This window comes from Onychomys torridus, chromosome 17 (genome assembly GCF_903995425.1).
Source record: "Onychomys torridus chromosome 17, mOncTor1.1, whole genome shotgun sequence".
In the NCBI taxonomy this organism is placed as follows: domain Eukaryota; kingdom Metazoa; phylum Chordata; class Mammalia; order Rodentia; family Cricetidae; genus Onychomys; species Onychomys torridus.
The window spans coordinates 43,195,498-43,222,534 of NC_050459.1; the positions used below are offsets into that span (position 1 = coordinate 43,195,498).

At 36.8% G+C, this 27,037-nt stretch overlaps 1 protein-coding gene across 6 annotated transcripts in view; it reads right to left on the minus strand.

Annotated features, from left to right (window-relative positions):
• The window catches only part of Tenm3 (teneurin transmembrane protein 3), a 2,620,641-nt gene that overhangs the window by 1,542,440 nt on the left and 1,051,164 nt on the right, over positions 1-27,037 (minus strand). For 4 of the 6 annotated variants that reach the window (XM_036166444.1, XM_036166445.1, XM_036166443.1 and 1 more), the window contains exon 1: positions 4,034-4,051. The exons of 1 other annotated variant lie outside the window; for it this stretch is intronic. The gene's annotated coding sequence lies outside the window, so the exon portion shown is untranslated. Of the gene's footprint in view, positions 1-4,033; positions 4,052-27,037 lie in introns of those variants that run through there. One more of the 6 variants, XM_036166446.1, reaches the window with a different exon arrangement.

A 27,037-nucleotide genomic window follows, 5' to 3' on the forward strand; every position in this document is an offset into this window, starting at 1 on the left:
CATTGTGTCTAATGAGCTTCTTTGGCAGACAACATTTCACACATTTCAAACTGCATAGCTGATTGAATTCTATGGGTACTGCATGGTTATTGTGGGTGATAGGCTTAGGATATTTTCCTGAGTTGCTTCTGTAATTAGCCTATTTACTTCACTTTTGGCTAAATTCACTGCTTAGAACTTGGCTGAAACAGGTTGTAATTATGTGAGTAAAGGCTAAGTCTTAGTCCTTCTCCTAGTGGAGCACTGAACCTGGATGCTGTCTTGGGATCCATGATAAACAAAGCTATTGGGAGACCTATTTATTTCCATATATGTAGCCACAGGAAAAACACTTCCTGTAAAATGATATTTCTGTTTTAATTTAGCTATTTTTTAAAATAATAGTAAACATGGATTCTAAGTATATTCTCCCACTTGTTTATTCAAATCAAATAGCTAATTTTTGAGATAGGGTCTCATATATTCAAGAATGGCCTGTATAACAAAGGATAACCATGAGCTCTTGATACTTCTTCTTCCAGCTCCATAGTGCTGGGAATACAGACCCATACCTCTATACCTGGTTCACATGGTGCTGAGCATAACACCTGGAAATTATTGTAGCTTATTCAAACACACAATGAAGGAAGCTACATGTCTAGCCTCTAAGCATAGTTTTTCACTTCAAGCTTCAACCCTAACCCCATGGTTAGGATTGATGCTTTCAAAGAATAAAATCTACTACAGGGCAATCTTTTATCTCTAAATCATCTGATAGAAACCATATTCTTAGTGCCCTACCTTTAACTGAACAAGAATTGTATTTCTTTCTTACCAAAATAAAGTGAAGACTAAGTTTATGTACTGATTTATAGGGTTTTTTCTCTTCCAAATCCTTGGCTTTCTCTTATACCCCCTCCAATATTTTCCATCTCTTTTTCTAACATAGTGCCCTTCTCCTGTTTTATCAAAACATTCAACGTTCTTTTACTCTAAGACAACAAAACAACATATATATATATATATATATATATATATATATATATATATATATATATATATATAAAACAACTATTCATCAGGTACAAGATAGAAAATGTTTTGCAAAATTGATCGCTAATCATTTTTTATTTACTGAAATTAGATATTTCTTTTTGTTCCCCCTCCATGATTTAACTTATTATTAGTAATTTAGTGGCCATTCCCATGCTAGTCAACTGTTAGATAACACAGGTCAGCTATGGTGTGAAGGGTAATATTTAATTTTTCTCATAGTACTGAAATAGTTTGGGGATTAAATAAGAGGCAAACTGCATTTTATAAAATAAATGTGAGAATTATCTGACTCCTGAGGAAAAATAATAAAGAGGATGTGTTCATAGGGGCCATCAAGTCAACATAAATAGAATAAACCAGATACATGCTGAATATTTAAAAGATGAGCATAATAAAATAGAATAAAAAAGAGATAGTAAATATGATTTATCATGCTCAAATACTACCAACAGTTAGACCGAGCCGGAAAACACTTTTCTCAGAAACAGGCACCAAGAAAGGTAGAAGGAAGAGAGAAGTGATCTCTGGTTGAGTTGAGAAATTATTGTATCACATTATACCTAGTATATCTACATACAATTATCTCACAAGGAACTATAACAAATTATGGGGAAAATTCAATGAACATAGTTTGCAATGATACCTTTTAGTTTGGGGATTTAAGAGTATGTTTTTTACCAAGATAATAGAGACATTACAGGGGTTGATCTTAAAAGCACAAGATGGTCAAGAGACAGTATCATTAAAGGTAAAATATCCTTGATATTTTATCAAAGCATCTAAAAAATATTTTTCTCCTATAAGGTATTAAATCAGTGGTTCTCAACCTTCCTGATCCTATGACATTTTCATCCAGTTCCTCATGTTGCGGTGAACCCCAACCATAACATTATTTCATTGGTTCTTTATAACTGTAATTTTGTTACTTCTATGAATCAAAATGTAAATATCACAGATATGTAAGATATAGGATCTGAAACCCCTGTGAAAGGGTCATTGTACCCACCGAGAGGGGTCATGACCCACAGGTTGAGAACTGCTATATTAAATACAAAGTCAGAGCATGAAATACTCACTGGGTTCCTTATCAAAGCCCTCCATGGAAACCACATTCTTCTGCTGGCCTCACACACGTACAGTCAGTGACTCAAGGCAGTAAATTCATTAAAGCCAGAAAATTGCTTAATTAGTTTAAAGCTGCAAACTTTCCTAAAAATAAATCTCTTAACTAGATGGATCCCAAACAAATTCATCACAATTGGAACTGTTACAGTACACCTATAATGACTAGAAAATTAATTCAAGGTAATAACATGCCAAATAGTGTGTTTCTTAACTTTTATTTTTGCCCTTCTAAAAATGAACGTGCTATTTTAAAGGCTGTTGAATTTTTACCCAGTTTCACTCCCATTAGTAATGTTGCCTTAAGAGTAGCTGACTTATTTCTAAGTGCTTTGTTTTCTCCTACACTGTAGAAAATGTCTACAGACACATGAGGACATATATAATACTATGGTCTATTGTAGTTTAGTAACTCAATATAGATTCTGGTCTGATTGCAATGTATTTGTGTTACACAAGCTCAATGCTTTCCTTTTAAAGCATATGAAAAGCTATTAATTTATGCTTTGGTATGATTTGCTTTGTCAGAAAAATATCAAATCTTACTAATATAATAAATAAAACGAATGTGCTAATTCCTCAGACATAACTTCTGGTTTAGAAAAATAAAGGACATGTGAACCATGAAATAAATGTTTTGTTTTTTAATTACAAATGAACCTAATGACCATGATGTTTAGTTCTCCATTCATAGATAGTCATGTACACCTTTCAAGGGGGCACCATTTTCTGAAGTCATCTGTTAAGTGATATTTGTAGTAGCAAATCCATGCATGAAATGAAGGTTCAAACTACTTCTCTCTCTTAGGAACTTACTTAGAAAGTAAGTTAGGGGCTGGAGAGATGGTTCAGCAGTTAAGAGCACTGACTGGTCTTCCAGAGGTCCTGAGTTCAATTCCCAGCAACCACATGGTGGCATAGAACCATCTAGGGTAGGATTTGATGCCCTCTTCTGGAATAAACGTGTACATGCAGATAGAACACTCATATACATAAAATGAATAAATAAATCTTTAAAGTAAGATAGGTAGAATCAAATATAATCAGCACATTCAACTTGGTAATCCATACAAATTACAGATAATAATGGTGCGTTAGTAGCAAGCTAATGTTTCTAGTTTTTCAAATACTAACTTAGCTTCTTCCATAAGAAAGCCTAGAGGTGTCACTTGGTCAAAAAAGAGAGGAGGACACGAGGACATCATAATGAGTTCCTTTCCATCCCATTCCCAGAAACATTTCCAAGAAGAGTCAATATTTAAAAGATAGCATGAGCAGAGGCCACACCAACAATTAGTACAAACAAATTCTTGATTAACTACATTCACACTGCATTTACAAGACCATCAGCTTCACACTTTAAAATAGTATATGTGATATTTCAAGGATGGGTGATGGAGGTCCACTGAATAAACACAAAATATAATGTAACTTCATCTCCATCATTAAAATAATGAAACAATTATTTCTAAAGAGTTAATTTAGTGCGAGCATTATCAATTACTAAATTATCTCTGTAAAGTATATATGTTAACCACATAGTGATTAAAGACATTTCTTCTGTTTAGCAAATATAGCAAATTAAAACATTGTCTCTGGAAATTTAAAGTTTTCAGGGATAATTTAACTAATTGTTAATTTATAAGTTTAGTATAAATTATAAATTATATCATTAAAATATTTTTAGGAATTTTATTGCCACAGAACTCTTAGAGAGTTAATTTCTTAATATCAATATTTAGGGAATACATCTATATGTTGAATGTGCAAAATAAGCAAAAGATTCTCACCAACTTTAAGACATCAAGGAAAAATTATTCTTATGTTGCTTGCTCTTCATATAAAGGTAAATAAAAATAAATGGGGTAATACTTACTAGAATTCTAGACATCAGAAGAATGTAATTTCCTCACCAGCCTGCAAATCAACAACACCAACAAAACCTAAGATAAAGTTTATTTTTCTACCCAGGCCAATTATTTGTACGAGATAGAAAAACATAATTATATGATTTCTGATTCAATTATATACTTATGGAATATCAAGGAATAACAAACATGACAATATTGAGAGTCTTTCCAAAGATTTAACTGAAGTATATTGTAAATAATCTATCTGTGTGGGAGTACTTGTGTACTGGTGCAGATGTATGCATATGGAAGCCACAAGTCAACTTCTGTCATTTTTTCTGCTTATTTTTTGAGACAGGATCTCTCATTAAATCTGGAACCAATGATCCATCAAGACTGGTTGATCAGCAAACTCCAAGGATCCTGTCTCTGTCACCCTGAGATTCTAGGGGCAGTGTTCCATGCCTGGTATTTTACAAGTTTGCTGAAGATTCAAACTGATAGCCTCATGACTGCGTAGCTAACATTTTTACACACCAGGCCATCTCCATCTTTAAAAATCTACTACACTGACACAAGCCAAATAACTCAAGCCGCCAATCCAGTTGCGTACCAGCTGAGAGAAACAACTAGAGATCGGTACATTAACAAGAAACTTTTTTAATAGAGCGTAATTGTACTCTTATCTGGCATCAGTGCATGTGCAGAGACTCGGTTAAGAGCACAGCTAAGAAGGATACACTGTGTCATTGTAGTATTCCAACTAGGTTTTATAAGCCGTTGGGTCTCCATGCTAATACAGGGCATCTACGGCCCTGCAGCCGCAGCTACTGTTGTAACATGTGGAGCTGGGTTTGCAGGAAGCCTCTGGGGTTTCTCGTTGATGTAAGCTCTGCTGTTGTGACACTCTACCCAGATGTTCGGATTTTGCTTCAGTGACTCAGAGCTGAATCAGAATGCCTCAGAGCATAAGTTAATGGAATTGTGGGTGGAGGAAGGTTGGGTGGCAAGGAACCTGTCACCCGTGCTGATTTCCTGTTTGAGAACTGGTATGAAAACAGTGCAGTAGAAACTGTAGTGGCCTTGATTGGGCACTCAGGTGGCTAACAGCCAAATGGAACACACTAATGGGGCTTTTTCTACTGTTATCTTTCCTACAATGCTTCTTTATGTAAGTTTTTCTAAAGATATTGTCAAAATAGATAATCTTCCAAAGTATTATCTGGCACCCATCTAAATATGTGGTTGTATATTTATAATAGAAAACATCCTTGGTTGACCTACATATGTTACAAAAAAGTTGAATGTTGCATTTTGTTACGTTTCCTATCAACATTATCCATGCAGGCACCACAGATATAATCTAAGAGGAGTCTTCCAACACAAAAATGGGTTTTTCATGGTGAGTATCTTTTTGTACAAGGTGTATATCAATATACTGGACAGACTTAAGTCATACAATTGTAAAGTTCAATAATAGAAGGGAAAGACATTGAGAGGCAAAGACAGAAAATTCGTGTTTTTAGATTAGATCTACGAGGAGGAGGAGAGTCATCTGAGGAGAAAGACATAAAAACCTCTACAGCTAACAGAACCTGAAGGGAAATTGATTTGCAAAGAATAGGAACATAATCATGGCATTGAATAGCACATTGTGCAATGAGTCTGATTCTTGGAAATGCTGATCTGAAGGTGGTACCCAATAACACAGAGACTGACAGACACCACAATTTCTGCAGAAATAGAGCTACTCCACAGCCCTGAGACTAGTATGTGTGATACACTCTCAGAAATTGGGTTGAGTATTAACATCAAGGTAAGAGATTAACAGGAGTCTGAGGTCTATGCAAAGTGATAAAATGACAAGAGATCATTGACAGCCATGGAAACGGGTCCTTGTTCAAAGTGAGTTGCCCTGTTAGTGTTGGGTAATACTGTGGTAACCTCTCTGTACAGAACAGCATCTTGGTGTTGTTATCATCTGGGGAAAATATCCATTATAATCTCTCTAATGGGGAAAGGATGAGTTAAAAAAAGAATTCTACACTTACAGACAGTTTGAAGCCATAGCAAAACAATTAGGAACCAGTGCAGACTGTATAATGGTGTATGTTTTAACAAAAATGAGGTAGAAGGTTAATAGGTCACTCCCTTTGGGAGTAACTTTGCATTCTCCATAATATTGAAATATTTGCTCTTCCTGTTCAGAGATCTCACTGATCTTCGGTGTCATCCCCATGTTTGGGTCAGGTTAAAGTGTTGCAGTGCACAGTACAGATGATCACTATAGTAATATAAATGGAGCAGTGATGTGACCAGCTCAGGGACTCAGTTCAAAACCTAGAGGATTGTCAGCCTTTCTGTAATGTGTCTCTGCATTTCTTCTAGCACCTCAGAGCACAGATCTCTTTCACCATCACCGGGCTCTCAGTTTTTTTTTTCCCCATTTGATATCTCCCTCTGCCCCCTGTCCTTAATAGTATAGACTAGTCTATGTCTACTACTTCACTGAACACCTTGGGACACAGAAGCTTTTCGCACCTTGGCCTGTGGATTTGCACCTGAGGACAACTTCTGTCCTGATTTTGTATTCTCTTCCACTTTCTCTGATCCCCTGGAACAAGAGTTATAGACAGATATGAGCTGCCATCTTGGTGATGGAAATTTAACCTGGGTCCTCTAGAAGAGCAGCCAGTTCTCTTAAGTGCTGAGTCATTCCGTCAGCTCCCTACTTACTCACTATCTCAAAATCTACTCCTCCATCACATACGTATACATTTGTGTCCTGAACAGTTTCTTTTAAAAAATGCATAAGTAAACAGATGAAATAGCTTATACTTCCTGATTCAACATAAATAAATCAAACTGTGTGTGTGTGTGTGTGTGTGTGTGTGCACATAGGTATACTATAAAAATAATACAGGATTACACTTGAAATTGTATTATTCTTGTAGCTGGAGTTTTCCTATGTCCCACCCTATCCATGGCTGCTCTGACCCAAGTAAACGCACAGAGGCTTATATTACTTAAAAATGCTTGGCCATTAGCTCAGCTAACTATTGACTAACTCTTACACTTAAATTCAGGCCATTTCTGTTCATCTACATGTAGCCATGTGTTCTGTGGCTTTACCTGTGTGCCGTTACATGCTGCTCCTTGGACTGAGGGCTGGTGTCTCCTCCATTAAAACAGCTTGTAGCCCAGAAACCTATTTTTCTTTCTTTCTTTCTTGTCTGTATTAACAAAAGATATATCTACTACGCAGCATAATGTATAGCTTGGAGATGCCTCTGTGTACTGTGGCAGGAATCCACCATGCTGCAGGTCAAGCCCACACACTGCTGTAAACCCACTATATTGTAGCTCAAGCCTGCAGGCCTTGGAGTCTCTATATCACAGCTTTCCTCCAGCTGCATATTCTAATACATTTTAAAAGATCTTATTTATTTTTATTTTGTGTGTATATCCCCTAAGACTGGAGTTACAGATGATTATGATCTCCCATGTGGGTGCTGGAAATCATTGAGCCATCTCCACAGCCCTCCTAAAATTGCATTATTCTAGAATGAGGCCATTGGAAATTAGCCTATTTAAGTTTACCTTTTGTTTTAAAATTGTTTTGTGTAACCTTTAGCCATGTAAGAATCAATTCAAGTGGGAACATTTGTGTAATAGAGAAAAGAGCACAATCTATCTTGGGTCTGTTGTTTGTCTCAATTGCTTAGATTGTTTCCATTTTTTAAAATTAACAGAAAAGTGTCTGGCATCTGCCAAATACAGCCCTGACAAATGGGAAGACTGGAATAAAGGAAACTGGCATGCTGATGGAGTACTGGATTTGTCAGTGACAAGCACATTCCCTATGGATGGCATGATGTTGTCAGGACTCCCCATGTCAACTGTCTGCAACTCATTTGCATTAATTATTGAATATTACTAGTCTTAGATTACAGTCTACATAGCTACTCCTCTGCTCCTTTGGCCTTAACAAGTCATCATTCACTAACCCTTTTACACAATTGCTGGGCTTCCTATTCAGTGATGCACCTCTGGATGGGCTTAGGTGATAAGACAGGCTCATGTCTTCTTTTCATATCATAAGTTTTACAATTTGCGAATAAAGTAATTTTCTTATATAAATATTATAAAAGGAGAAAATTCCACATAAATGACCCACTCTTACAGTGGTTCAATAGAAATAAATGTCAGCATATACAAGTTTATGTATTTGTTGCTCCAAACCATAGCTGTAGAAGTTAAGAAAGGAAAAATCACTTTAATTTACAGTACCTCATTCATTTATTCATGAATTCATTCATTCAGTACAAATGTAAACTATCTGGCATTCTTGGTGCTGTGAATGCCAAAGTGGAAAAAATGGCACAGTGTAAGGAAATGGATATGCAATATATTAGAGAACAATACATTTTAGTATGAAAATAATTCAGGTGAGGATAATAAAAATAGCTGGGGAGAAGTTTCAAGTTCAAGGGGATAGCTAGAGAAACTCTGACTGGGAAAGCAACATTTGATGAAAACTGTAAAAGTAAGAGAATGAGTCATATGAATTCACAGAGGCTGTAAATGAGGTATGCAGTCTATTAAGAACATAACATAAGCTGGGCGGTGGTGGGGCACGCCTTTAATCCCAGCACTTGGGAGGCAGAGTGAGGCTGATCTCTGTGAGTTTGAGGCCAGCCTGGTCTACAGAATGAGATCCAGGACAAGCACCAAAACTACACAGAGAAATCCTGTCTCAAAAAAAAAAAAAATGAAGAGAGAGAGAGAGAGAGAGAGAGAGAGAGAGAGAGAGAGAGAGAGAGAGAAGCATAAAGCTACAAAGCCTGGGAGTGAATAAGAGACAGAGAGTAGTAGAAGTTGTTGTTAAAAGCCTGGGCTTTCCCCCAGTAACGCTATGGGTCAGTGCAATAATGGTGCCTCTATTCTAAACCAGATGTGCTTGAGTAGAGTTAAGCAGAAGAGTGGTATGATCTGAGCTCAGTTTGACAGCATCACCATGGATGGTATGTTGAAGATAAAACTGGGGTAGGATTGATAGACCAGTAATGTCAGTCATAAGGCTATTCCATTTTCCAGCAAGGGATGTTGGTGGTAGTCATAGCACATAGAAGTCTTTCAGATATTTGGTTGCTATTTCATTATCTGTCTGGATATAGGATAAGAGAAAAATGCATCAAAGACAAAGTTAAAATAGATAATCTGAGCAAATGAACTAGAAAGGTTCAGACATGTTTTGACTGTGTTGGAATAGAACTGGGGAAGAGGACATATTTACTAATAACCTGCTGAGAGTTTTGCCTCTGTTTAGACGATTTCTTTTCTTCATAGATATACAACATTATTCCACAGGCCTCCTTGGGAAAGCAGTATGGTTGAGAGCTTGCACCCCAGACACAGTAGTGGATGGTTGAATTGTGTAGAGCTAATAGATTGCTTACAGATAGTTGTAGCTGTTATGTTGTTTCTTAATTATAGGTGATTGGGACACCATTTTGTATAGTGGTCATAGAATATATGCCAAATCATAGACCCTACATTTACTTAGGTCCCTAAATGATCCAGAGGAGAGAAAACACCTTGATATTTTGGTCATTCACAAAATTTTGACTTGCAATAGTCAAAGTGGAACAAAGAAACCTATTTAGGCTCATTTCTTACTACCGTCTAGTATACTCTACCTGATGTGTTTAGACCCATGAAGATATTATTATAAGACCATCTTTTTCCCCCTGTGGATTAGGAGCAAGAATATTATTGAGACTGTAGAGAAGAGAATGAAAAAAATTATAAAATATCTGTGTTGATAAATTCTTAATATAGACAAGGGGTAAAAAAGGAATTTGGAAGAAATAACAAAATAGATGTGACACACAATCAATCAAACAAGCAAATAAGAAAGAAATAACAGAATAGAAACAAAAATAGATTGAGAGTCGCCAATGAAAAAGGCCTGAGGCATGTCCACGGGTAAAGGAGGACTGAATTGTGTCTGTGAAAGGAGGGTTTGGCCTCCACTGAGATGTAGGATTGTTCAGAACAAGAGAAGAAAACAGCACACAGGTAGAACAGAAGTGGATGAACAGGGGATGTGATGGAAACCCACACAAACTTCCTTCTGATTACTTCAGATTTCTCTGTGTATTGGAAAATAGGCTTAACTGAGAGGGCTAGAAAAATAAAATTTGCATGGACTTTGTCATGTTTTGGGTTAAAATGAACAGGAAAAGAAGGAACTCATTGGAGTAAAAAAAAAAATATAAGCAAGACACAAAGATAAAAATAAATGTCAATATTATTTTTCCATACACAGAATATAGAAAAGGTAAGTTTGGTTCATATCGAATTCTTATTGGGGGCTGGTGCAAGTTGCTATAGTTTGGATCTTAAATATTTCCCCAGGTGCCCAGTGGTTGAGGGCTTCTTCTTCAATCCATCTGTGTTCTTATTGGAATGTTGTAGAACCTGAACCAGTTGTGTTCTAACAAAAAAAAAAAAATAGCTTAATAAAGGTTTGTTCATAAAGGGGATACTGAAATTTTATCCCTTCCTCTTCCCTTTTCTTTTTCCTGGACACCCTCAAATAAATAGCCCCTCCACCATGCACTGCCTGCATAATATCTGGCATCACAGATCCAAGTCAACAAGGCCAGTTGAACATGGACTGATTGATATCTCTTAATTCATGAGTCACTACACATCTTTCGTCTTTTCTTTTTCTTTTGGTTTTTCAAGACAAGGTTTCTCTGTGTAGTTTTGGTGCCTTTCCTGGAACTCACTCTGTAGTCCAGGATGGCCTTGAACTCACAGAGATCCGCCTGGCTCTGCCTCCCGAGTGCTGGGATTAAAGGCGTGCGCCACCATCGCCCGGCATCTTTCTTATTTTCATTTCATCATCTCAAGCATTTCATCACAGTGATGAAACACTAGAGTAGAGATAAAGGAGTTATATAATATATAAGCAGGTTTTGGAAAGTTCTTGAAGACCAGTGGATTTCCCATGTAGAACTACAAAAGAAAATTCAAGTTCAGGGGTCAAAATATCCAGTTCCTGCACTTAGCTCTGCTAACAAGCATCGATTTCTCAGATGTTGGTTGGGTTTGAGGAGGGTCAAAGTGATTTTCAGTTAAAATTGGAAAACTGTAAATAATCATGAATTATTTAATTAAATCCATGATAATAGGAAACATTGTAGCCTTTGATGAGTATATTGGATGTATTAAAATTGATATTTGTTAGATTCTCTCTAGAAGGCTTTTGTGGAAGTTTTCTTGATTCCCGTGGGAAATCATCCTTTCTGTTTGATTCTGTCAATGGTGTTGAGGAGGAAAAATTGATACTCTTTAGATTAAATGGACAGCATATACCTGGCTTCCATTGAACGTTTTGTGGGGTGTCTTTGTTCTTGTTGCAGTTGTTTTTCTGTGGAATTAAATCAAACAGCATAAGACGATACATGCTGGGATTTGTGTGAAATTATGAGAAATAGGATTTCCATTTCTGTTGGGGTTCGACTGGCCGAAACCATGGGAGTTAGTAGATGTTAGCATCATTGAGTTACCACCCAGCGAATGGATGGTCTGAGAATCATGCTTCAGACATATAGAGAAGACATTAGAGTTTTCATGGGATCTTTTAAATACCTGCAAACTGCATGTGTACCTCAGTTCCCCTTTACAAATGCCTCAGAAGTCTTCTTAGTTTAAAAACTTTGCTTCAAACACTTTGACTGAGAATTTTGTCACGGAAAATTTGAATAAGATAACAATGAAAAAAACTGCTTTAATATGAAATGCAATGGTTCATTTGTAGCAGAGAGAGCAGTGATGGGAAATCTGAGAGAGATGACAGCCATCCAGGTACAGGGTGACTTATCTCTCCTGAGATTCATGGCTGCAGGAAGAAGTAGTTATATTTGGGAAGAAGTATGGACAGAGATTACAGTTTGGATACAAGGTAAATCATAGATGACCCTGAGCCTTGCATCTGGCCAGTTGGGAAAAGCATCTAAAAGGAAGAGGATTATGTTATGAGGAAAATGCTCAGGTGGCCCAATAGAGGACAGCTAGTGAAACCCAGGAGAGTTGAAGGCAGACTTCTGAAAGACACTATTCCACACCTGCCAAGCCCAAGCATAGAAGGAAATCACTCTTAAGTCCTTCTGGGATTCATTAAAGAGATACAGAATAATTTTTGTGAAACTCTTAGTGAATTCTTTAAGAGGAAATAAATGTGTGTGTGTGTGTGTGTGTGTGTGTGTGTGTGTGTGTGTGTATTCCTTGCCATATATATATATATATATATATATATATATATATATATATATATATATATATGGCAAGAAATTTCAAAGAGTTTTTATCTTTTCTCTATTTTCCCTTTCTTTTAAAAAATTGTCATGACAAACACTTACTGTCTAAAAAAATACTTTCATAGAAAGTCGTCCTTTGGTTTATCTCTCAGGCATGGAACCCTGCAATTTGATGGAGCTTGCCTTCCTCTGAAATGCCTCATCTTTCATCTGGGCAAAGAAAATTTGTAACAATGCCCATCTCCTTTTTAAAAGTGTTCTCTTTAGGTTCTTCTCATGGATGGATTCTCTCATATACTTCATATATACCCCCTCCATCGTGTCTAGAATTATATGTTTTCATATAGCCAGAAAATTAATTTATAAGCATAGCTTGTTTTACTCTTAGGTATGTCATCTACTCTGCAATAGTCTGACTGATGGAACATTTGTGATAGACTTCTGGATTGAAATCCTTGCTTTCAGAGTCATAACTGTGAATCATTTGGGAATATTAATGATAGAGAAATCTCCAATCCTAAGTCCATTCAGGATCCCCACAAACTTTGTTTATAATCGTAGTTTTCAAAATATACACATCTAAATAGCAGGCGAAGACACCAGTTTGATCACTGATTTCCACATTGTATTCTGTTTCACTTCCACACGGACGACACAGATCTTTTCTGTGCTAGCTAACATTACATCAGTGAAATGCACTACAGAGATTTCTTGTACCAACTTTCATGCCATATTTGGATGTATTACTGCACAAAAGATCATATTCCTGTGCATAAAGACATAAGCCATCTGACAAAGGATATTTTAGTTATACCAGTTATCATTCTGTGTTTGCGTATGTTATTTTCCTCTTTGTAATCAGCTAGCCTTTCCAAGCAAAGCAGTCACTTTCCCACTTTTGTCTTTTTTCTAAATTTCATGTGGTATCTCTTAAAGCAGGCCTTACTCTCAACAACTGTGGCTCAATGCAGTCAACACAGCCTCTCATCTGCGGCTTGATATAGACCTGCAGGACCAGCACCACTACTGGAAGCAAAGCAGGTTCCAGCATTCTTAAGGTCACTGGCAGTTGAACGCTCTCCTTCTTGATCTCGAAATACAAACTCACGTACATATGCTTTAAAAGCATACAATATTGGCCTGGCTTACCTCCAGCTTTGATTCCAATTTACCCTGCGAACTAGGAATCTCTCCAATAATCCCCTTGCTACTTCAAGTCCCTGTAAGCTCCTGCAACACCTCATCTGCTTCCTGTTGAAGCACCTCAATGTGGTCCTGTTTTTTCCCTGAAAGGCCCTACTTCTCATAAAGTGTGTGTTCTAGTATGCTCCATCATTTTGTGCCCTCCTCCCAAAATGAGAAAGTTATTATAAATGTAAATCACTTCCCATGTAAGGCAAACATTATATAATTATGCACTGAGTATTTTATTTCTTCTCTTCATTCAACCAACCAATGTCCACAATGTCCTATTTCCTACAGTATAATGTTCTCTTATTTCCATGAAGACATGTTACGGTTGTCTTTCAGAATGTTGAGCACCTGTAATGAGGACTAAATTTTCCTCATTCCCCTAATTTCTTTGGTAATATTTATGTCCACAGGGATTCTGCTTCAGCTTTCTGAGTGTTTGAAATGTCTCTGTGCATTGATGTTGCATATTTGTCTCAAAACGTGGAAGAAGGATTAAGAAAGAGGAACCCAACCTGTACAAGGACATGTAAATGACCTAGTGTGAAGCCACCCAGGGAATTTATGTTCTCTCAGTGAGCTGGCAGAAATGATGCCACTGGGGAATTCTGAGGGCTAGGAAAGAGTTGGGGAATGAATCAAGGCTGGACAGGATTGACATACAACTTTGCTGGAGAATCTGTCTGGATTAGATTTAGGTCTTTATGGAGTCTTCATAAAGTGATGATCTTGAGATGTCATTCTGTGAGCATCCACAAAGTACCAAGAAATTAGAAGGCTCTTGGTGGCTTAGAAAGGTAGAGGACGTGTTCAAATTTGGTATAGGAGAGAGAAAGGAGACTTCCAGAGCAGGACACAGAAAGGGTGATGCAGTGAAAGAAGGAAAGGTAGAAAAAATAGGACATTAGGAAAGTATAAGGAAAAAGGAAATTCCACAGTCAATGGCAACATTGCAGTCATAGCCTCTGATACTTGTGTTGTGGGAATACATAACACAGAAGCAATTGATTTGGACTGAGTTGACATATTGTCAAAAGGAAGCCTTTAAAGATAGACAAGAAGATTCTGTTGTGTAGACAATTGAGTATGCAAACCATACTTGAAATGAATAAATAGAGGATATGTCTTAGTATATGTATGTATGTATCTCAAAATACTTGAAACAGATTCAACCTAGAGTTTCTGCATCTACCAATATTTACTATGAATGAAATTTAGTCATTAAAATAAGGTTATATAGCATGTTATAACCTCTATTACAGAAAATAAGAACCAACATTGTATCAATTTCTTATTAGTTTAAGTTTAAAATAAAATAAAACAAAATAAAACTTCTTCATGTTACAACAGAGTTTTGCTAAATGACCACAATTTAGAATTATATGACCCTTCTATTTCCTATGTGCCTTCTTTTATAAAGGTAGAAGAAATACTATGATGATAAATTAATGATTATTAAAGGAAAGGGCTTTAAATTTCGTTAACCTTACTAATCGAACCTGAAACATAAAGTTGTTAGAATATAATCTACTTTATTTGTTTTTTATGGTGAGAGAAACACCACACCATAAGATATTGCATTGTGGCAGATTCTGCTGTAATGTCCACCAAATAGCTGTGCTGGCCAATTTCACATCAACTTGACATAAGATAGAGTCATTTTGGAAGAGGGGAGGGATCTCAACTGAGAAAGTGCCCCCAACAGACTGCTCTGTGGGCAATCCTGTAATGATTTTCATGATTGATGGTAGATGTGGGAGGCCCATCTCACTTACAGTCTATGCCACCTCGCTGCTGGCTGTCTTGGATATGATAAGAATGCAAACTGAATGAGCCATGAGAAACAAGCCAGTAACAGGATTCACCTGTGGCCTCCACACCTATTCTTACCGCTGTGTTCCTACCTTGAGTTCCTTCCCTAGCTTCCCTCAGTGACCAGGTGCAATCAGAGATTTGCAAGCTGAAGCAAACCCCAAGGTGCTCCTGATCATGGTGTCTTGTCACAACAATTGAAACCCTGGCTCAGACAACAGTTAAGTACAAGAGTCATTGTGACTAGAGGAAAATCATTTCATTTTGATGAACACTTTTTTCTTTATTAACAACCTGTGAATTAGTTTTATACCTACAACTTGAGAGGGGTTTTATGAAGTTTATCTAGGTAATATTTATAAACTCCCCTCAAATCCCAAGCTGAAAGACAAAATGTCAAGTAATATTACTTGTCTAAAAATGAGACCTTTTGTAAGCCTTAATTATAATTTTAAATTCCTTTACATTAAAGAATCAATCTAATATAATGAGCAATGACTATTTGTACATTTTAAGCTCTTTAGGCCAAACAAAAGGAATCATTCATTTATTTCCCATAACATATGACTATTAAAACCATTGGTAATGATAATAATGACTATATTATATGTAATATGAGTAGTGGAGATAATATGGTTATCTTGTCTTTGGTAGCATGCATCACTCTACTTCTTTTCTGAATTGTTAAGCAAAGGGAAGTTGTCCTTCATAGATTATTAATATAGCTCAGGAAAAAACATCAAGAAAATGTACACTCAGATACTTGAAGTTCTTTAAAAAAGGCATCATCTGAAATAAGAAGTAATTAAAAGAAGAAGTAGAAAAGTCATTGAGCACTAAGGGTACAGAGCTTTGTAGACATTGAGAGTGATAAAAGCTAATTTATTGTTTGTTTATTTACTTATTGCCTTTTACTATTCAAATTGCAGTAAGCTAACCTTCAGGATACTTAAGAAAGCTCTTCAGATAGAGTTTCCAAGTGGCAAGCATTTCCCATGCTTGGAATAAGAGTCTTTTCCTTATGTTAACTGAAATACATCTACTTGCAGAAGAGGCAATGGTATCTGATTGAAAACAGTGATTTTGAGAACATGCTGAAAGCATCATGGATGTAGACAATATTCTGGACACTCATGTCTGAATACCCAGAACCTGGTACAGTATGAAAACCATACAGAGCAATGATATGGAACACATGATGAAGACCTTTGTTTTACCCTTGCCTTTTTTTGAGGGAGTGGGGTCAGAAAAGATTGTGCAAAATGAAATATTTTCTTTGTAATTCCTGTTTTAGACTAAAATCCTCATTATTGTATCTTTGTTTAATAAGTCTCATTTTTAGATTTTAGAATAGAGTAAGCATTTAATTTTCTGTCAAAACCCAGAGTGCTTAACAGAGAAAATGGGTATTAATATCAGTTGTACCAAGTTGTGTCATCTGCAACCTGTCCTTGGGACAACATTTATACATGGCACCTGATGCCTATTGAGGGTCCCTTAGGTGGTAGGTGAGGGCATGTATTTGGGTGTTCTCCCAAAATGCTTAAAGCAAGTAGATTTTATTTAGATTTCTAAGTAATTCTTTCTCAATGGATTTTATAGTAATTGAATCACACTTTAACTGCACTAAAGGATCTTACAACTTAAAGGAATTATGTAGTTATTTCTATTGCAAATTGGATAATGGTAACCCCCAATTTCTCTTTTATAAACATTTCTATAGGCTGAAATTACTTAGCTCTCAGTTCATCTTTATAATAGTGTGTAATACCTCTGCAAAATATATGTATGTTCATTCATTTCCTAAAAATAATTTGAAGTCATCCTGTGCTCTTTCATTCAAATCTCACATCCACCCCCCTCAGCAAACCTAGTTTGCCATTCTTTTGAATTCTGTCCTGAATCTGACTGTTGCTTACCACACATCAACCCTACTTATTTACTACAATAGCCTATAGATGGGTCTCACTTCAAGACTATTCCTCAAAGATTGTTTGGGTGACAGGTAAGGTCACTAATTCCCGTGAAGCACATCTCACAGTTCCCATTACACAACAGTAGAATAGAATGTTGTTGCCGCCCTGCAAGAAGAATTCACCTACCTCATCTTGGTTGTATTTCTCTCAATCCTTGCTTACTTTCCATCTACTGTTATTATTTGAGGGCCCCAGGCACTCCTCCAACTTTGTATCTGTGCAGGAGAACAAAAGAGAAGGGAAGGGAAGGGGAGGGGAGGGGAGGGGAGAGGAGGGGAGGGGAGGAGAGGGAAGGGAAAATCTAGGGACCTGCACAAGCTGGGTAAGCTTTGTATAACTGAGCTACATCCAGAGCCTTCCTCTAGTTTCTAAGAAGAGTAAGATCAGTGAAAACAGGGACAATTGGGAAATAGGAGAGGAAGTAGCAAACACTGAAGTCTTGAAGCCAAGGAGGCACAGTGTGTGTGTGTGTGTGTGTGTGTGTGTGTGTGTGTGTGTGTGTGTGTGTGTGTCTTTACTGGGCTCCACTGGAATGTTTCAACAGATTTAAGGAAGTCATCTCTGAACGTATTACTCTTTACCAAAAAATGTCCCTGCTTTTCAACTCTGCCCTAATGTAAAAATTTCCACACTCCTATGTTTTGGCTACTGAAGATAAAGCATTTCTCACATGCAGGCCTTTCTTGTAAGGTTCCCTTTCTGGTTCCCAGGAGATGGAAGCTTAGAAATACCAGCGACCCTCCAGCTGATCTCAATGGCCTCCGCGTTGCCCAGGGAGAAAGGCTGATCTCTAAATGGTGAAGGTCCAGCCATTTAGCGCTTGATAGTCCATGGCCTATTGCACTCCGGAGCAAAGAGGCAGGAGGTAGTGACTGTGAGGCTCAGATGCAATGTGCTGTCTGCAGCGTCATCCAAGCAGTAGCCAAACAACCCTACGTTCTGCCCTTTCCGTAGCTGTGGCTGTCTTCCAAGAGAGAGCAATTGTTTAACCGGAATAACGGAATGAAGTTGGATAAAGCCAGGCACAACTTTTAAATTGAAACCATACTTAATTCGGGACCTGTCTTTTGACAGAAATCATTAAGGAATTATTTTTAATCATGATGCCTCCCTGCCAAACAGTGCAGTTATTAATAATGCTGTATACATTCCAAATAAAATTTGACAACTTTTTTTTAAAAACAAAAACAAAAAACTTAGAAATGTGGCTGGTGGTAATGTCTGAAGAGAGATTTTAAAAATAACTTTGTGTTGGAAGGCCCTGCTGATCAGAGGTAGACTGGCAGCTTTCTGTAAATTCGGCAACATGGAGGATTCCATCCCACCCCACCTTGATCCCACAAGCAAAAGCTTCCTGCTCTCTACCTAGCCTTATCTGGAGGATGTCTCTAGGCCCAGATGTCTGACTTATCTCAAGGTTGACCCTTGACAAAGTTCCCTGCAAACACTCTTGCCCTGATGACCCCCATGGTAATTAGGCAAGTGCTCCAGCCATTTTGGTATGGCCAAGCTTCCACTAATCCAGCTATAGGAGTGTGCCACTTAATGCAAATTAGGGTTTGTCCCCATGCTCCCCTTATACTCCGGAATAAAGTTGAGCTGATTCACCAAAGTCTGTCTCCCAGGGGGCTGTCTCTGTGGTACCCACGGCCATCTGAACCTGTTACTCACTTCTGCTCCCTCTGCCCTCCTGGACCAATGCAGCTAATGATCCCAAGGAAGAAACGGAAGCATGTTAAAGACATGGTTTTTACTAGGGGCCTGGGTAAATTTTTACTCTAAAAGTTCTGCAAGTGCATTACAGCTTACTAATTAATACGTAATTTCTCTGTGTCTCTGTCTCTGTCTCTGTCTCTGTCTCTCTCTCTCTCTCTCTCTCTCTCTCTCTCTCTCTCTCTGTGTGTGTGTGTGTGTGTGTGTGTGTGTGTGTGTGTGTGTGTCCTCTCCACTTCTTCTTTGTTGTTGTTTTAATACAGGGTTTACATTACAGCTCAGTTGGCCTGGCACTCACTTTTTCTTTTCTTTTTTTTTTAATCTCAGGCTACCTAGAAAGCCAGTCTATTCTCCTTTCTTGGCCTCCCAAATATTGGGATTATAGGCATGGATTATCAAATGACATCTGCCTTTTAATATACAATCTCTATACCCGCCTCTATTATTTCTCTTTGCTTTAACATATCCACACACTTGTGATGTGGCATTAAATACAGCTAAGAGACAATGTCAAACATGAATAATTTTTCCTTAAACTGGGGTAGTTCAAAATGTATCTTTCAAGAATAAGAGAATTGCCTATAATTATCCAGAGCCCAGTGAAGAGCTCCTCAGTTGAAAGTAGGAGTATATCTGTATAGTAATGGTATCTTTCCCTTGTCTGATAGTTCCTTTGTAAACTAGGTCTGTGCATGTGATTATACTCAGCCTGCAGAGAAGCCTTGGGAGTCTCAACATCTGTTGAGAAAGAAGGACACTGAGGGGCAGAGAGTGTAACTAATTCAGCTGGAGGTATTAATTAATGGGAGAACTGGGTCTACACTGCAAATCGTCTACACATTCTTCTCTATGCCCACCTTCCCATCTTACCATTGTGCTCCTGTGTCTGGATATCCTAACACTGGCACAGCTGCTGTGGTTTGCTTTTAGATCTATGTGTGTCATGTAAACTGTGGTCTGATTTTCAAATTTATTTAAAACTAAATTCAAATTCCAACATTAGAACAAGTTATGAGACATTAACATTAAAACAATGTAAGTGTAGATCGCTAAATTTTGTAATAAGGGAAAGTTTTACTGAAGGCATGCCCATTATGATGGCTCTCACTAAAGCTGTAAGAAAAGAGGAGTCAATGTTTAGACACCTTAAACAGACATATTCTTATTTTATATGTGTCATATGAATATACCAATAAAATATTTTTTTCTAGATTATTTAGAAATATTAATTTAAAGAATAATTATCTAGAACAGTGTTGTCCAAAACAGCAGTTAGCTGTGTGTGTGGCTGTTGAGCATTTGCAGTGTGGCTCATGGAGAACTGAGACACATTATGAATGTGAAATCTACACTGCATTCTGAGGATGTCATCAGAAAGAACACAGCCAAGGATGGTGACACATGTCTCTAAGCCTAGCACTTGAGGTGCAGCAGGAGGAGATAGTTACACTTTTAAGACCATCCTGGGCTTCAGTGTATGACCCTGTCTCTGAAAACAAACAATAGGAGCCTATAAAACACTTCAATAGTAAATTTTATAGTGATAACATATTGGAATAATATTTTAGGTATCTTGACTTAAATAAGGTATATTACTGGTTCTCTAGGGAAAAAAAAACAAATCTAATTACAAGAAAAATTAAAATTACATGTGTAGTCCCAGTATATTTCTATATAGCAGGGAGTGGTACTAGAGAATACCAACAATATCTCTTCTGGGTTTTATCCCTGCTGAAAGAGGACGGGTTTATGAATGTGAATCAGTGGCCAGTGGCAGGGCATGTCTGTTTAAATGACAAATGATTGGTTAAAGAAAATAACGTGTCTGAATAAGGTCCAAAAACAGTAAAATCAAGTGTGGTTCTTAGTGCCAGGGAAAATGTATTCTTAGAGGTGGTGAATCTCTGGATGAGATCAGAAAGGAGGGTACTCATCCAGGGAAGAGCAGCTGAAGGACACAACAAAGTAAAAATGAGAAGTGTGCTTTCTCTCTGAGTTGAGGAAAGGTAATGTCTGATCAGAACTTACAGGCATTTTCTGATTTCCTCATCAAGTCTATATTAATCACATGTTGTCAAGCAAAACATACATTTTAGGAAGCCGTGTGATATAATTTTGATTAAATAAAAGAAATATTTGTTAGCCACAAATGATTTTTTTATGCTTGTTTCTCTCCTCCAAGTTCAATTACCCTTTTATTTCTACCAAATCACCCTGTATGAAACAGCTTTGAAAATCATTATGGCTTCTCAATGTTACATGGCTCATTGCTCCACACATTTGTCAAAATTTCTGTAAGCAGAAAGATAACCTAAGGACATAAAAATTAACACATGTAAATTAATCACTCATTCTTGTTCGAGTTATGAAATCAATAAGAAAAATACATCCATTCCTAAACTTAAATTAAAAAAGACATACCCAGAAGTGGTGTAACTGATAATCTGGCCGGCTACAATGAGAACATGTGCAGAAACCATATGTCAAAGAGAACACCAGAAACATAATTCATAAGAGATGATTTGTTTTTAAATTTGGAATCAAAATGGTAGAGTAAAAGCTGTGTTTCTTTCTACTCAGAGTAGTCTAATTTATATAAAACACCAAAATAACGAAGTTGTTTCTGGGTTATTGGCCTCTTAATCTTGTATATTAATTCAGGTAATGCACCACTAGCAGGCTCTTCTATTTAATTATTTTTATTTATGTACCATTAAGCTCCATTTCCATTACTTTTGCAATAGAAAAAAAAAAGGACCTGGGGTATTTGGGCAATACCAGCAGCCTCATTTTTAATCCTCAGAAGACCTCTTTCTTGGTAGAGAATAAAAGTGACAATCCTTGACATTATTTAAAAGCAGTTTTTATTTCTTTAATTAGGAGTTTCAGGCCAGCTGTTCTACTTGAACTTTTAACATTTCCAGACACTCTGCCTCACTACCAGGTGACTCTTCCAAAGTTTGTGTTGAATATATTCTTGATTTGCAGGGAAGATGCTTTCACGCCCTTTCATAGTCTGCTATAATCCCTTGGTAATTACAAAGTCTCTCTCTGCAACAATAGGTAAATCCTGGAGGAATTCAGTAGTTATGCTTCACATGTGAAATTGTTCTTGGACATCTCATCTGAACTCACCCTCTAGGGACCCTCACTTAGAAAAAAGTCCTGTTAGGAATGCCAAAACACAAGAACTCAAAGGTAGTAATGAAAATAATTCTGCACCAGTGAAAAACACTGTTTGAATAAAGTAGGGTGCATTAAATTTCAATGAAATAACTCATTTAATAGTGCATGAATTCTAACTACAAAAGATCCACACTTAACATAGTATATTCCAGGTTCTATAACACTCCATGGATAACAATGTCTCCCTCTAATGGGTGTTAAGCCATCAAGAATCTATACTTCCTTTCCTTTTTTTCCCTCTAATAATTTACATTCATTTCTTCTTTGTTCCTTTGAGTTACTGACATTAAAAACCATATTAGAAACTCATTAGTGTGACTAAATCACAATTTGCAAAATAGTATTTCTTTAATTACTCTGTTTGGCTATTTGCAATGTACCTTGTGATTAAGCATCAGTAATTGGTCATAATTATTGATCAATGTTCAAATTTGACAATAGTTCTTCTCTTTTCTTTTTCTTGGCCATAAATCACAAGGAAGTCAACATTTCCAAGTACTTCAATACATTGTAATTTTGTAAAGTTTTCAGTCTTCTTTCTCCAAAACAATGGAAAACATCCCTACTTAGTTTTGTCTAATGGCAAGCAGGCCACATTTCCTACAATCATCTTGAAAGCTAATGAATGAGGTAACATAGGTAGGTGGTAAAAAAGTGTATGATCTTTGCAAAATCAGAGAGTGAAAGTCTAAGCAACACACACACACACACACACACACACACACACACACATATATTTCACAAGCAGACTGGATTTTTAAAGATTTATTTATTTATGTATTTTTATGTGTTGGAGTACTCTATTTGCATGTATGCACACAGAACAGAAGAGAGAATCAGGCAGAAGATGACATTAGATCCTATTATAGATGGTTGTGAGGCACCATGTGGTCACTGTGACTTGAATTTAGGAACTTTGGAAGAGCAGCTAGTGCTCCTAACTGCTGAGCCATCTCTCTAGCTGACAGACTAAATTTTCTGAGAAACTTGTTAATATTCTTGACTATTCTGTTGTACATATCATCTATGCATTGAGCATTGAGAGATACCACCATTTCTTGCTTCTTAACACCAGGGACTTCAGCTGTTTGTATTTTCTAATCTTGTTGCATATGCATACTGAAATCACACCTTATAGAGGACAGCAGGTAAATAATTAGGGATAAATATGACCCAGGGGGCTCTAGATTATGACGTGATTTGCTTCTGCTTTACTAAGAACACTGAGGTTTTTAATGTGATGATGCACCAAGCTGGCAATCTTGGAGGTCATTAACATGTTAGAGATGTTCCAATAATGCTAATAGGAAGAGGAATACAGCAGACCATGGAGCCATACCGCAGTCAGAAAGGTTGCCTTTTGTCTTGTTTTGCTTTATTTGTGTTAGAGCCTAACCGTGACCTTCAGGAAAGTCCTCACATTTGCAGTCCTTCTGCCCCTCTGCCTCTGCCTCTTGGCCCCTCTGCCTCTCTTGCCTCCTGCCTCTGCCTGCTTATTGTTGGTAACAAAGGTAAGACCTGGCACAAGCTAGGTCCTTTTGGTTCCTTGTCTGACTGAAATTTCTGGGCTATCATGAAAGATTCATAAAAGAATCTTAAGACAAACTACAATGTGGATGATACTAACTAATCCTGGATGACTCATAGTAACCTAGCTATAGAGAAGATGCTTCACCATAAGAATTTACATATCAACCTATTGGGCTTTTCAGTAAACCATTCAAGAGGGGGAAAAATGTACAAAACATTTTCCATTGGCAAACGCTTGTTAAATCTCCTAAAGCAACTTTTCCTTTACCCCCTGCCTCCAGAGCATGCAGTCCATCCTATAAATTGGTTGAGGTGGGGAAAATATTAGCTCCTTAGGTCCTTGTAAACACTTCACTTTTATTTTTAGAAAAAAAAAAGGAGATTATTTTTCAAAAAGTGCAGGTATGAGGAAAAATAATACTTAAAATCTCCTGTGAACTGTTTTATACTTCACCGCGTTCGAGTGCCCATGGACTAAAACAAATTGGAAGAGAAACACAAGCCTTGTAGCTTCAGATACTCAAAAGCTTATTACAGCTGGAAATGAGGACAGTATTGCAGTCACAGTGCCTATTAGAATAGAGAAGAGATCTAGCCTATGCTCAGAGGAAAAAGTCACCCCACTGGAGTCTCTGGAAGCAAGCAAGCTTATGCTTCAGGTTTTGATCCTGGCTGTTACTGAACTCATGCACTAAAATGCAGCCTCAGTCTTAATTGTAATTACTGGCTAGAAAACAAAGAAAGATTTTCTTTTGAGGGAAAAAATTGTCCATATACAAGAAGTGGTTATTGAAATAAAAAATTTCAAATCATATGTAAATAATATAATGTCTCTTAAAATGTCTTTGAATTTCAGTCTAGAAATTCACTATTATTGCAATCATTAATTCTCCTAAAAATAGCACTGAGAGATACCTCCATTATACTAGAACTACAGGACACATATTTATCTGTTTTGTTTTGTTTCTTCACAGAGAACTCATTTTACTATCAATTTTTTCAAATTAAAGAGTAAAATGCAAAATATACATACAAACATATATATGTATATGTATATATGTATGTGTGTGCATATATTCATGAATTCATGGGTTCATATATTTGGGACAAGCTAAGGTCCCAGTTAAAGCACAGTGCAAGGATCCTTTGTCTTACTCCTATAAATATAAACTCTGATTTCATGAGGAAAATGTCTACAGGGGCATATTTTTTCACATGTACATACTTTATAAAATATTTTTTCTTCTAAATGAGCACATGAATGATAAAATGATACCTGGTTATTTACTGCTCAGGTTTGTTGTAGATAATTTAAGAAACATAAATATACTGAAGAACCAAACTTAAGTGTGAGCTTACAGTGTAAGCCAAACTTCATTCTCCCATTTTTCATGTTTATAAAGGCTTTTCAGGGATCTATGTAAAATAGGATGCAGAATGACGCAAGAGCCATTGTCGGCAGGTGACTCCAGGGAAGCAGTGTCTTCTAGACACAGCCAGGCAGAGGCACCTATGAACTCACAGAGACTGTGACAAGATCCACAGGACCTACACAAGTTCAGACCAGACAAAAGTCCCAACACTGAAAAGGAGAAGTAGACATAAAGTCCCACCCCTAATCAAGAAGCTATTTGCAATTGACACATGATGGGAAAGGGAAATTCAGTGACAGTGGGGTGTCTCCATCTGTATCAATCACCCTCCAGAGTAGTTGGACAACACAAAACAGATTCTGTGCTTTGTGTGTGTGTGTGCTTTTTGTTTTGGTATTATATTTTCAGTTTTATCAGTTTGTTTGTTTACCTTGATTGTTTTATTTATTGATTTCTTTTGTTTTCTGTATTTTTAGGAAGAGAGACAGATAAAGAAAAATAGAATATGAGTGAGGTCAGTAGAGAGGTAGATTCAGATATGGAGAAGCTGGAGGATGAGAAAGAGTGTTATCAAATATACTGTATGTAAAAAATTCTTTTTAAATTAAAAAAAGTAAGAAAATCTTCCATCATATCTTAGAAGCAAAATAACATTAATGTCATTGATTCTCCTTATAAAACTTAGTTCTCAATAACCTAGTGCTTTTATTGTATTTACTTTCTGTGCTTTTTCAAAGACATGGAATCAGTTTTGATTACAAACATATATCCATCCCTTGTACTAATAAGAATAATGAAAATAAAGTTATTAATTGAGACATGTTATATCCTACATATTAATGAGGATGAGAAAATAATAGAATTGGAAATAAATTCCAAATATTTCATGTTGAGATGAACAAAGTAGGTCTTAAAGCAATTATTTGACTTTTCAAAAGTTATTGGAAGAAAGGAGAAAAGCATAAAGAATTTTTGAATCACCATTACATGCTTTTACTGTGATATCAAACTTTCACTTAAAAGAACATCTTATAAATGCAGTGTATAATTTTTATCTCTAGGCTATTTGTTGATCAAAGTATCCTTCATCAAACAAATATTCTTTCATTGTGCCAAACTTCATGTGAATTGCTCTCTACAAGAATTTTTCTTGCTGCAGACAAAACTTTTTTTTTCAGATCTATTTGAAAGTGATCATCATTAACATTTACTGGAAAATGCATGTTATTGCATAATACCATGCACAATTTCTTTTATATATTAGTAAACATATACATTCCAACCTTGCTTTGCACAAAGTGTCACTGAAATCATTTGTGATATCATCAGGGTGAAAAGCCACTGATAACCCTGTAACTGCATCTCCCATGGCCTCGTGTGTAAAGAAAATCTTCTACTTCTTTGGCTGTTTTCCACACTACCTCTGAAAAGAATTGATCTGTATAATATTTTCATTTGAGTATCATTTGCCTATATTTCTGGTCATTATTTCTTGTGTCACATGCCAGGTTCACTACCAGGAAAGGGAGAAGCAGGTCTGGCTGGGGAAGTGAGAAAAACTTTCCCTGCTGATGGGAATCTCTAGGGAAAAGCTCTACAGAGTCAACGGTTAGATCCAGAGTCCCTGTGTTTGAAAGTGAAGTAAGGTTTCAGTGGAAAGCCGAAGGCAGTGGGAAGAGCTAAGGGACTGAAAACCATTGAGATTAGCTGGAAAGGGAGACTAAAGGGCAAATGACCAAATCTTTAAAGCGAATGACACTCTGGTGAAGCGTTTTCCTTTTCCTCAAGCTAGTGGATGGCGTGTTTGATCCAGTCAGAGACTCTGGATGGATCTCAGTGGAAACACAGAAGAGAAAAACACTGAATTCAACTTCATGGTGGAGGAAGCAGATTAGGAAAGAGAACTCACACTTAAATAT